The sequence below is a fragment of the Aethalodelphis obliquidens genome, unplaced genomic scaffold, assembly GCF_003676395.1.
Source record: "Aethalodelphis obliquidens isolate GAN/ISIS:26980383/991018 unplaced genomic scaffold, ASM367639v1 scaffold43, whole genome shotgun sequence".
NCBI lineage: Eukaryota > Metazoa > Chordata > Mammalia > Artiodactyla > Delphinidae > Aethalodelphis > Aethalodelphis obliquidens.
This window is the reverse complement of record NW_020837987.1, coordinates 915,632-925,682: the sequence shown is the minus strand read 5'-3', so window position 1 is coordinate 925,682 and position 10,051 is coordinate 915,632. Positions and strand designations below refer to the sequence as shown.

The 10,051-nt window shown below is 50.1% G+C and overlaps 1 long non-coding RNA gene across 1 annotated transcript in view; it reads left to right on the top strand.

Annotated features, from left to right (window-relative positions):
• The first annotated feature begins 5,419 nt into the window (after nucleotides 1–5,419).
• LOC113605752 (uncharacterized) overlaps nucleotides 5,420–10,051 on the top strand; it is a 5,516-nt gene continuing 884 nt past the window's right edge. The window contains exons 1-2 of the long non-coding RNA XR_003427324.1: nucleotides 5,420–9,284; nucleotides 9,583–9,777. This is a non-coding gene — a long non-coding RNA (uncharacterized LOC113605752). The remainder of the gene's footprint in view (nucleotides 9,285–9,582; nucleotides 9,778–10,051) is intronic.

Below are 10,051 nucleotides of genomic sequence, written 5' to 3'. Positions count from 1 at the left end.
GGTGCGGGCAAAAACAGACAAACAAACAAAAAACATACATATGTTACTCTATTTTTTAAAATAAATAGAGTTGAAAATGAAGAGAGAAAAGAAAACAGCCTAAGGGCCCATTCTTGGTTAAATCAAATCAACTTTCTGCACATATATAGCATGGAGCTCCATGCAACAGTTAAAGCAAACTAAAAGCACAGCTGTGCATAAGGAAGGGAGGTCCTTGTACCTATGGCTTTTCTTTAGGACTGACTATGAAGGGCGCAGACAGATGGGCTGAAACTTGAGGGGGATGTGGAGTTGAGCTACAAGCTGAGCTCAAAGAACTTTTAAAGGCTTCTGGGCTTAGGTACTATCCAGAGTCTCTGGGAGTCTGCAATCCCATCAAGAATCAGGATTGTCATTTGTCTGGTGGCAAGAAGGTTCACAGGTGCTTGCCGAAGGCTGCCTAAATGAGCACCCAAATGGTGAAGACAGGGTTCCAGGCCCCATTCTGCACTAACTTGCTGACTTCCCTTCTCTGGGCCTCAATTTCTCTATTTGTGACACGAGGAGGTTGGACTAGATGAAAGCTTCCTGCTGTGACACTAAACATTTCCAGGGGCTGTCTGCCCCTTCACTCGAAGCTCAAGGGCTGTACTCACACACCACCACCCTCTCAGACCAAGCCCCACAGGGAGTTTGTGTCCAAGGCTGTAAATGGCTGGCTGTCCCTATCCTGCAGCACCCCCTCCCACCTGGGCTGTTGCAAAAATTCCAAATCCTAGTGAAACTTCATAATTATGTAGGGTCGAAATGAAAAGGCATATCATATCACATCAAAAAATGTTCTCCCCAAACTACATGCGTTGTGATGTGTATCACAAAAGTATTTTTAAAAGCACCAACCTATAAACAATACAGCCTATGAATACTGTAATAACACCAGGAAAGTTCATGGTATAATGTAACTTTTGAAAAGCATATAACATTACATGTGCTTTATGATTACAACTTAGTGAATATACATAAAGACAGAGTGAAATGCTCCAGGAATCTTAATTCTTAGATGTACCTCAAACGAGTTGAAGCCTAAGACAGAATGAAATGACTTGTGCTTCTGAGAGCTGTAGCTCAACATCTCACATTATATTACCGGAAGTCCATCTCTTCCTGGACTATGTTTTCCCAGCAAGGGCTCTCCCCGTGGTGAGACAAGGATGGCAGTCAACAACTCCAGGCTTATCTTTTTACTGATCTAGTAATCTAAGCAAAAAGTGAGAGCCTCTTTCTGGCAAAAGTTTTGAATTTCATTGGCAAAACCTGAGTCATGCACCCACCCAGGGCTGGTTTCAAGGGTGCAGCCTCATAGGGTCCTTACCTTGGTTTAACGCTCTGCTGTAGCATCTTGAAATTCTTAATAATTTTTGACCAAGTGGCCTTGCATTTTCATTTTGTAATGGATCCTGCAGAGCTGATCTGGACTGAACCCAACTCAAATCCCACAATCTGAGAACAGGAGGATTGGTTCCCCAGTGGAAGATAGGAAACTGTTACCAGGAGGAAAGGAGGCTAAATGGAGGAACAGCAGACCTACACCACAGATGCTAACAACAGTTGGGATAGGGTGGTGCTGATTATTACAGTTTTCACTGATATTATTATTTTTCAATGTGGCTCTATTTCTCATTTAAATACAAAATAATTTAACATTGAATGAAGAAAATGCAGTTCTCTCTCTTTGAAATGAGAGTTGTCAGAGTTGTGGACTGGGGTAAGGAGACCACCTCCCACAGGGGGCTGTTCCGAAGCTTCCAGAGCTGAGCAATATCCAAAACAGTGTTGGTTCTAACCTACAGCCTGAAGTCTGGAAAGGTTGGGATGGAAATATCTGAATCTGACGGATGATTCCATTTGCCACCCACTGAGCTGCATTCCCTGGCCCCGAGCTTCTCCTGAAAGACCTCCAGACTGCTATCTGAAGATTAGAAAAGTGTGCAAAAATTCCTAAAGAATCCTTACTTGTCCATGCTGTTTGAGAAACAGACAGGGAAGGAGAGAACTGGTTTCAGATATCTTCTCTCCTTTGACTCCTCATGTTAACTCTCTGTGTTAAGCCTTATTTTTACTCCCATCTCACTGAAAAGAAAACTGAAGTTCACTGTTCTGGGTTTCCTGCCCAAATTCACATCTATAGGAAGTTAAAAAGGGATTAGACCCTATGTGTGTAAACTCCGGAGTCCAAGCTTTACTCTCTAAATCCTTTCTGCCTTGACACGGGAGCCAGATCTTGAAACTTCTGGCCTCTGTTTCTTTATGTGACAGTGAAAATATGCCTAATCCTTCACAGGTAACCTCAGGGCACCTTCCAACTTTCTCTCTTCCCTGCCAAGTCCAAATGCACCTCTTGGCGGAGGGCGCAGGAGGATCAGTGACAAAGGCTCAGAAACCCTCCCAGACAAAATGTGGATGGAAGTCCTTTTGCCTTGCTCTCAGTTTTATTCACCAGGTTTCCACCCTCCTCCCCAGAGGCCAAGAGCTGGGCAATCCTTGTTCACCACGAAAGACCCTGTCATTATCTTCACATACCAAATATTACTTGTCCAGTTCCCTTGTGGGAGATACGTACATAGCTGCTGTCATAAACGAACTGGAATGCCTTTGCCTGTGGGCCTCTGAGGAAGTTTCTCTAGGTACATATGCAAGAGCGGAACTGTTGAGTCCCCAGGTACAAGGCCAGGACCAGAGGGAGGCAGTGAGGCGCCCAGAGCGCATATGGACCTCCACGCGAGTGGAGGTCTGCCCTGACAGTGAGGGCCTCACTTCCGTCACCGTAGTCTGAGCTCTGCAAATGTACATGCATATTTAATTTCACTGCACCTGTCACACGCTCTCCCATCCCTCCATAGCAGCACTTCATACCATCTGACCCGCTGAGTCGTGTCAGTTGACTGGGGTAATGTGGCACCTCATTCCTTTACTTTGCATTTCTCTGATCACCAGTGAGGATAACTCTCCTCTTTTGTATACCTTAGTCATTCTGATTTCTCCTGGGAACAGCCTATACATATCTTTTGCCCAGTTTTTAAAAATTAGGTTTCCTTTATTTTTATTTTTTTGGACTGATTTTCAGGAGTTCCTTAATTATTCTAGTTATAGCCTAGAATATAGATATGTTGGTTTAAGGCATGAAGAATACCTTCTCCTAGCTTGTCACCTGTATGTTGATTTTATCTATAGTAGAGCAACATGTTCCATGTTGTTTCCATTTGGTGTCATCAAATCCATCATTTTCCTCCTCATGGATTAAGCTTCTGAGGTAATGATAAATCCTTTCTTATCACAGAGATTTTATCCTATGTTCTAGTTTATTAGCATTATATTCTCACCTTTAATAATTATTTAATCGATTTAGAGTTTATGTATAAGGTCTGAGGTAGGGATCCAATTTTATTTTTTTCTCCATTATAGAAAAATCAATATTCCCAGAGCCACTTACTAAATAATCTAGACTTTCTCTACTCATTTGTAATTTTTTCTCTATCACATACCAACTTTTATAAATGAATTTATTCTGGGCTTTCCAAACTATTCGATTCATTTATTTGTTTCTGTACCAATATCCCAATATTTTAATTACTATGGTCTTGTAATCTGTTTTAATGCCTATAGAGCAAGACCTTCCCTTTGTTCTTCTTTTTCAAAATTGTTTTAGCATATCATGGACCTTAATTCTTCCATATACATTGTAGAATCAGTTTCCCAAGTTCCAATACAATCAGGTTGGAATTTTTACTGGAATTGTATTGAATATATAGATCACTTGGTGGGGGGTTTACATTCTTTCAAGGTTAAGATGTTATCCCATTATTTATCTGTGTATTCAAGTCCCTTTAAAAAATCGATATATTTGAATTTTAGAGTTAGCCCCCTAAAGCTCTTGCACATTTTTTGTTAGGTGAATTCCTATACTTCAGTATCATGCAAGTTGTCTTATTTTGATTACTTTTTCAAGAAACGTATTATTATTGTCAAGGTTCCCATTATTGACTTTATATTCTGATCTTATAAAGTTGCCTTTGTTCAATTCTTTTATTAGGTTAATTAGCCTGTTCATTCTCTAGTTTTCTACGTTGAGGATGATTTCACAATAATATTTGACAGAATGGATGGACCTTAAGGACATTAGGCTAAGTGAGATGTCAGACAGAGAATGACAAATACTGTATGAGATCCCTTATAGGTGAAATCTAAGTAAAAGAAAAAAGGAAAAACCGAACTCAAGCCCTGTTTGGTGGCTGAGGTAATGGTGATGTTATTCACCGAGGGGGAGATCTGGGGAGAAACAGATTTGGGGCAAGGTGGGTTCCACTTCAGATGTGCTTGCTCAGAGGGGCCTGTGGAACATCTAGTGAGGGGTCCAGCGGGCATCTGGATGGAAAGATATGGAGCTGAGGGCAGTAGTCTGGACTGGGAGACAAAGATTTAGGTGTAATGTGTCCAAGTGGTATCAGTGAATGTTCACAAAGTGCGTAGAAAAGTGCCCTAGCACATATGTGTTAGCTACTGGTAGAACTATCAGGATTATGCGCACAGAGATGGGAGTTAATACCAGAGAGTGGACCAGATCTCCCAGGATCAGCCTAGGAGCCAAGGGTTCTGACGCCAGAGCCCTGTGCAACATCAACACTAGAGGGGCAGAGGACGCCGAAGAGACAGCAGGAAGGGCGGCTGAGAAAGTCAAGGGGACAAAACCAGGGAAGAGGGAGCGGCTCTGCTGAAATTGTAGAGGAATGCGGCACTGAATGTGCCCTTCCGCGAATGACCGACCTTCAACACGTTCTGTCTCTCGGTAGCAGGGTCTAGCAAACAGCGAACACACAAGGGCCCGCAGCAGTTCCGGCACACTGTGGCTGCACAGCACCGAAAACGCCCGCCACGCCCCCGGGACGGCCACGCCCCGGGCCCGACCTTGCGGAGCGCCTGCGCAGGAAGGGCCCCGCCCACAATCCCGCCCCGGGCCCGCCCCTTCCGCTGGGTGCACTCTGAAGGGCCCCCGCCCATGGACCCGCCCCCAGCCGCTCCGGCCCCGCCCCTTCCGCGGGCGCACCCCGCAGAGCCTCTGCGTTGGACCAGACCCCTTGCTCGCCCCGTTGAGGCGCGGATCCAGCGCAGTGCCCGAGCCTAGCCTGCCTAAGGAGTGAACGACCTGCTCAGTCTGCTGGGCAGGCGTCGGGGTGGCGCGAGGTCGCGCTCCGTGCAGCCAGCGCCGAGCAGCCGCAGCCGACAGCTTTCAGCCGAGAGCCAAGGAGGCGAGGAGAGGCGAGGCGGGGCGGGGCGGGGGCGGGGCCCTGGAACGGTGGGCGTGTCAGAATCACGTGGGTAAACACGCCGCACGTGGAGAGCAACCTGATCCGTGAAGGCGGTGTTAGCTAGCTGTTCGCAGAGGGAGACTCGTCGGCTGCGGCAGCGCGCGGCCTGCGGGCTGGGAGGCAGCGGCCAGGGCCAGTCCTGCGTGCACCCCACTGATGCTCAGTTTCTCGCATTTAGCTAAAACCCTGCTAGCAATGGCCAACACTGAGTCGGCTCGGCAGTGTCAGGCTCTGGCCTAAGGGACGTAATAAACCTTTGATAACTCGGTGAGGTGGGCGCCATCCTATTTCACAGATGGGGAAAGCGGAGCCGTCAGAGGCTAAGAAACTTTTCCAAAGACGTGTGGCCAGAGTCCCGACGCAGGCAGCCTGGCTCTTTTGTGTAGGGGTCGGGTTCCTGCTCCTGGCGTCCTGCTCCCGCCCCTTGGGGCTGGGCCTGGCCTGGGACACTCAGCGAAGCCTAAGATTCCCAGTTTGTACAGTGAGGTAGTAGTGGTGCCCGCCTCCAGAGGACGCTCAAGAGGCGGCGCGCAGCACGTCGTCATGATAGCTTCCGCCAGGGTGTCGGGGTCGGGGGATGGACCTGGTCGGGACCTCTGGCCCGCCTCCCGGCCCACCCGTCTCTTCCCGGAGCCGGGGGTCGTCAGCATCCCCTGCAGCGGCGCGCAGAGCACTCAGCGCTCCTACCCGGAGCCGACTTCCACTCAGGCATTCCTCCGTCCTCTCTCCTCCTCTTCCTCCTCAGCTTCCTTCACCTCTCTTCCTGCTCCTCCGTCGGCGCAGCGTGACCTGGAAGCGCAGCACTCAGAGTCGGCGGCCGCCTGGGGCCGGGGTGCCAGGGAGGGGCGAGCAGAGTGCACAGGATTCCTAGCAGAGCGTGTCCCGGGCACAGAAGCTAGGCTGCCCGGCTCCAGGGGGCTAACGAGCGCTCTTCCGAGGCACATGCGGCCGGGGCCGCCACAGGGCCCGCAGTCCTCGCAGTCCCCGAGAGCAGATACCTGGGCCCCAACCCTTAACCAGGCCCGGGCTTCTCATGCAGTGCAGCCACGGACCCTGAAACCAGCCGTTGACCCCGAAACCAGCCCCTGACCCCCCCTCCACCTCCCCCCATGACCTTGGGCAAGTTGCTGAATCTCCCTGTATCTGTTTGCTCTTCTCTGAAATGGGGTTGTGGGAGAACTAAATAACTAAACCAGAGCCTTTACAACAGTGCCGTGCACACTGCTGGGAGCCCTCAGGCCAAGACTGAGAACTTTGCTTTCCTGCTGTTTGAATCTGAGCCCAATCAATCCCTGAAGCCAGTTCTTCCCTAAAGATCTGTTTTAAGGAAGTTACTGTGAATGCACCGTCAAACAACGACTTGCCCAGGTGCATTCCCTGAGACACGTGGGGACAATGACACAAGGCTGTGTGGTGGCCCAGAAGCTGAACCCTTCTATTTGCCTCCTCCCAGCTTATTTACCTACTAGCCAGTCTCAGCATGTCTTTTTCCGATAATGCCACTTGCTTTGCCCAACCCCCATCCTTGGACCAAGGGCCACACGTTTGGCTGTACCTGTTCTGACAGAGCCTCCCTGAACTGCAGTGGGATGTTGGACTCAGACCCTTATTCTAATAAGGAGAGCAAATCTATGCACAGTGGTCTTCTGGGTGACAAATAGAGGCTTTGTGCATGAGAGGCCTAGGCTTGGGGCTTTGGCTAGCGAGGACCCTCCTGATCTCTGTCTTTTTTCCTCCAGGCCAGATGGGAGATCTCACGAGCTGGTCTAAGGAAAAGGAAGATGGAAGCAAAACACAAGAAAACCTAGCAGACACCAGAGAGGAAAATTGCAGGGTTTGAGGGTGAAGCAGACTTCAGTGTTGGGCTGCTCCTACCCCTGAGGCCAGGTGTTGGGGCAGGCTTCCCTACCGGGGTGTCCAGAACCTTCCCTGCATCCCGGGCCTGGCACAGACGCCAGCACTGTGGAGTCAAGGATGCTGAAGGGATGAATGACAGTGGCCACACACCTGCAGTAAGAAGAACCTTGTTGGAAGCAGGATTTTTGCAGCTGTCTCAGAGCATGCTCACATGTTTGCTGTCAACCATCTTTTGGGAGGGTTTCATTGTTGTTTGTTTCTGTATTTGCTGCTTTCTCCAGACCAGCATCCCTTCACCCTTTCTGTGAAACCAGGTAGTTCAGATGGGACTGATTCCAACCCGGCTGGCTCCTGCCTGGCTAGTCAGAGCACTGCATCCTCCTGGCAGTGCATCCTCCTCCAGTGATTAGAGAAGGCACAGACATGTGACCCACACTGGACCAATGAGAATCATCCCCAGGACCTTGGCTAGGGATTGAGGAGGGGCTTACTGGTAGGAATATCAGCTTGGAGATACCAGCAGATGCCACATGGAGGATGAGGTCGGCAAAGAACAAAGCTGAGCTGAGCAAGGGAGATAGATTCTTGAGGACAGCATGCAAACACCCAGATCCAGCCGTGCCTGAGGGTAGATACGTCCCTGGGCTGTCCAGACGCCTGTATCCAAGAATTTCTTTTTTCTCCTGGCAGTTTGAATTGTGTTTCACTTGCCACTGAAATCTTTCTGTCATATGACCCTCTGGTGGAGCCAAGACCGCAGCCACCATTTCTGAATGAGAAAGAAGTGTGAGCCTTTGGGGTGCTGGGTCACACTGGACCCAGTCTACAAGTGTCTCTCATAGTCTCTGGCAGGGGCTCCTACCTCCTCTGTCTCTCTCCTGGCCTCCTGCTCTGGCCTTCCTGACTAGTGGGTCTATGGCCACCCAGCCCACAGATTACCTTGACTGTGTGTTCTCTGGGCTTGTGCCCTCTGGGTCTGTCTTGTCTATAACTGTATCCTCAGGACCTAGCATAGATGCTCTCAGCAAACATTGGTGGAAAGAATTAATGGGTCATCGAAGCTCCTGTGGCCTGCTGGGGTGTGGAGGTGGGGGTTTCAGTAAATCAGGAGCCCCAGAGCTTCCTGTCTCCCACCATGCCACCTGCCTTCGGCATGCATGGCAGCCTCTTGCCCCCACTGTTACTACCTTACCTGAGGCCTTACTCCAAACCCTCCACCATTTCCCCACACTGTCTCATGGATGGCAATATGGCCAGTCTTGGGTAGTTGGTTGAGGGATGAATTTTCACTCTAACTCCCCGCCTTGGACCTCCCTGCCCCACTCCAAAGGCTCGGACACCCCAGAAACACTTCCAAGAACACACCCCGAGGGGCCATGACTGCTCCCCACCAGCGCGCCAGAAGGGGCGAGAGAGAGTGTCCAGGAGGGGAGGGCTTGCTGCCGTACACAGGCTGCATGCCTCCTGAAACGTGCAGCAGCACATCTTCCCAGAGAAAAAGGGAGGCCCAGAATTACAAGCTTTGTTATTTTTACTTTTTGGTGTGAGGGGCCATCTGTGCAGGTTTGAGCTTGTCTGGAGGAAACCACGATTTGTAGATGAAATTCAAAAGTAGGATTGCTTTGCAGGCTGTCACGCTGAGACTTTCTCCAGGAGCTGGGGCGGCAGTGCTGATATTTTTATAGCATCAGAGTGTGCCAGAGTCCAGCAGCTGCTCGGACTGAGTGAGCACATGGGGCCCTCCAGCAGAGCATCCACAAGCCCTCAGCAATGGTCTTCTCAGCGTGGGCTCCACTGAGGGTGCCAGGAGGGGCCTGGGTCACCAGCTGTGAGAATTGGCCCCCACTGCCTGGGAGGAGGGGTCCTGGAGGGTAGAAAGTCAGGTGCGGGGAGGAGGTTGGCAGTGCTGGAGCGTGGGAGCGGGAGCAGCTCTGGCCCCTCCATTGTCACCATCAGTTCCTCTCAAACTACCTCACCAAACATGCAGTTGTGGACCCGTCCTCAGGATATGCCAATGCCCCCACCTTCAGCTGCAGGTCACCCTTAAGCCCCCAGCGTGGAAATTCCACAACTGCCTTGTCCAAGGTACAGGTGGATATGGCCACATTGGGACCCCTTCTAGGATATTCCCACAAACCAGGGCTACCTGCAGTGGGGATGGGGGGCGCATGCCAATGTGAAGTGAGGGCAGGAGAGTCATCCAAACCCCATTCTGAAAGCCCTTTGGGGGTATTCCAGGTAAGGGTCTGGTACGGGGATCTCGCTTTAACTAACAGCTGCCCACAGTCCGTGCACCACCCCACGCATCCGGGCTAATGAAGTTTACATTCAGACAGTGGCAGAGGTGTCAGGTGTGCACATTTGTCTCATTCATTTGTAACAGGAAACATTGTTTATCGCCTGCACGCTTTCCTTGGGCCTCTTTCCTGGGCCAGATGCGCAGCAGCCCATTACGGGGCAGCACAGGAAGGAGAAGGAGAGAAGGACACTGAGGTTTATTACCCTGAAGACTGGAAACGCTTCGAGGCCATTGCTCACAACTCCTCCCGGGTTCCAAGGTGAAAGGGTGACAACAGAGGTGGGCAAATAAATGATTCATGACACTTTCAGTCACTGCCGTGCCCCAAGCACACATACCCTTTCTAACTTATGCTAAATAACAAAATTTAGTAATAAGATACAGGGAGTGTGGGAGGAAAGCAATCCATAACCTCCTTTTTATTTTTCCTTTCTTCAAAAAGAACGCTTAAGTGAGGAATGTGATTTGAGGACCCCCAGAGGGGTCCTTGGCTCAGAGATACTGCTACACACACACACACACACACACACACACACACACACACACACACACA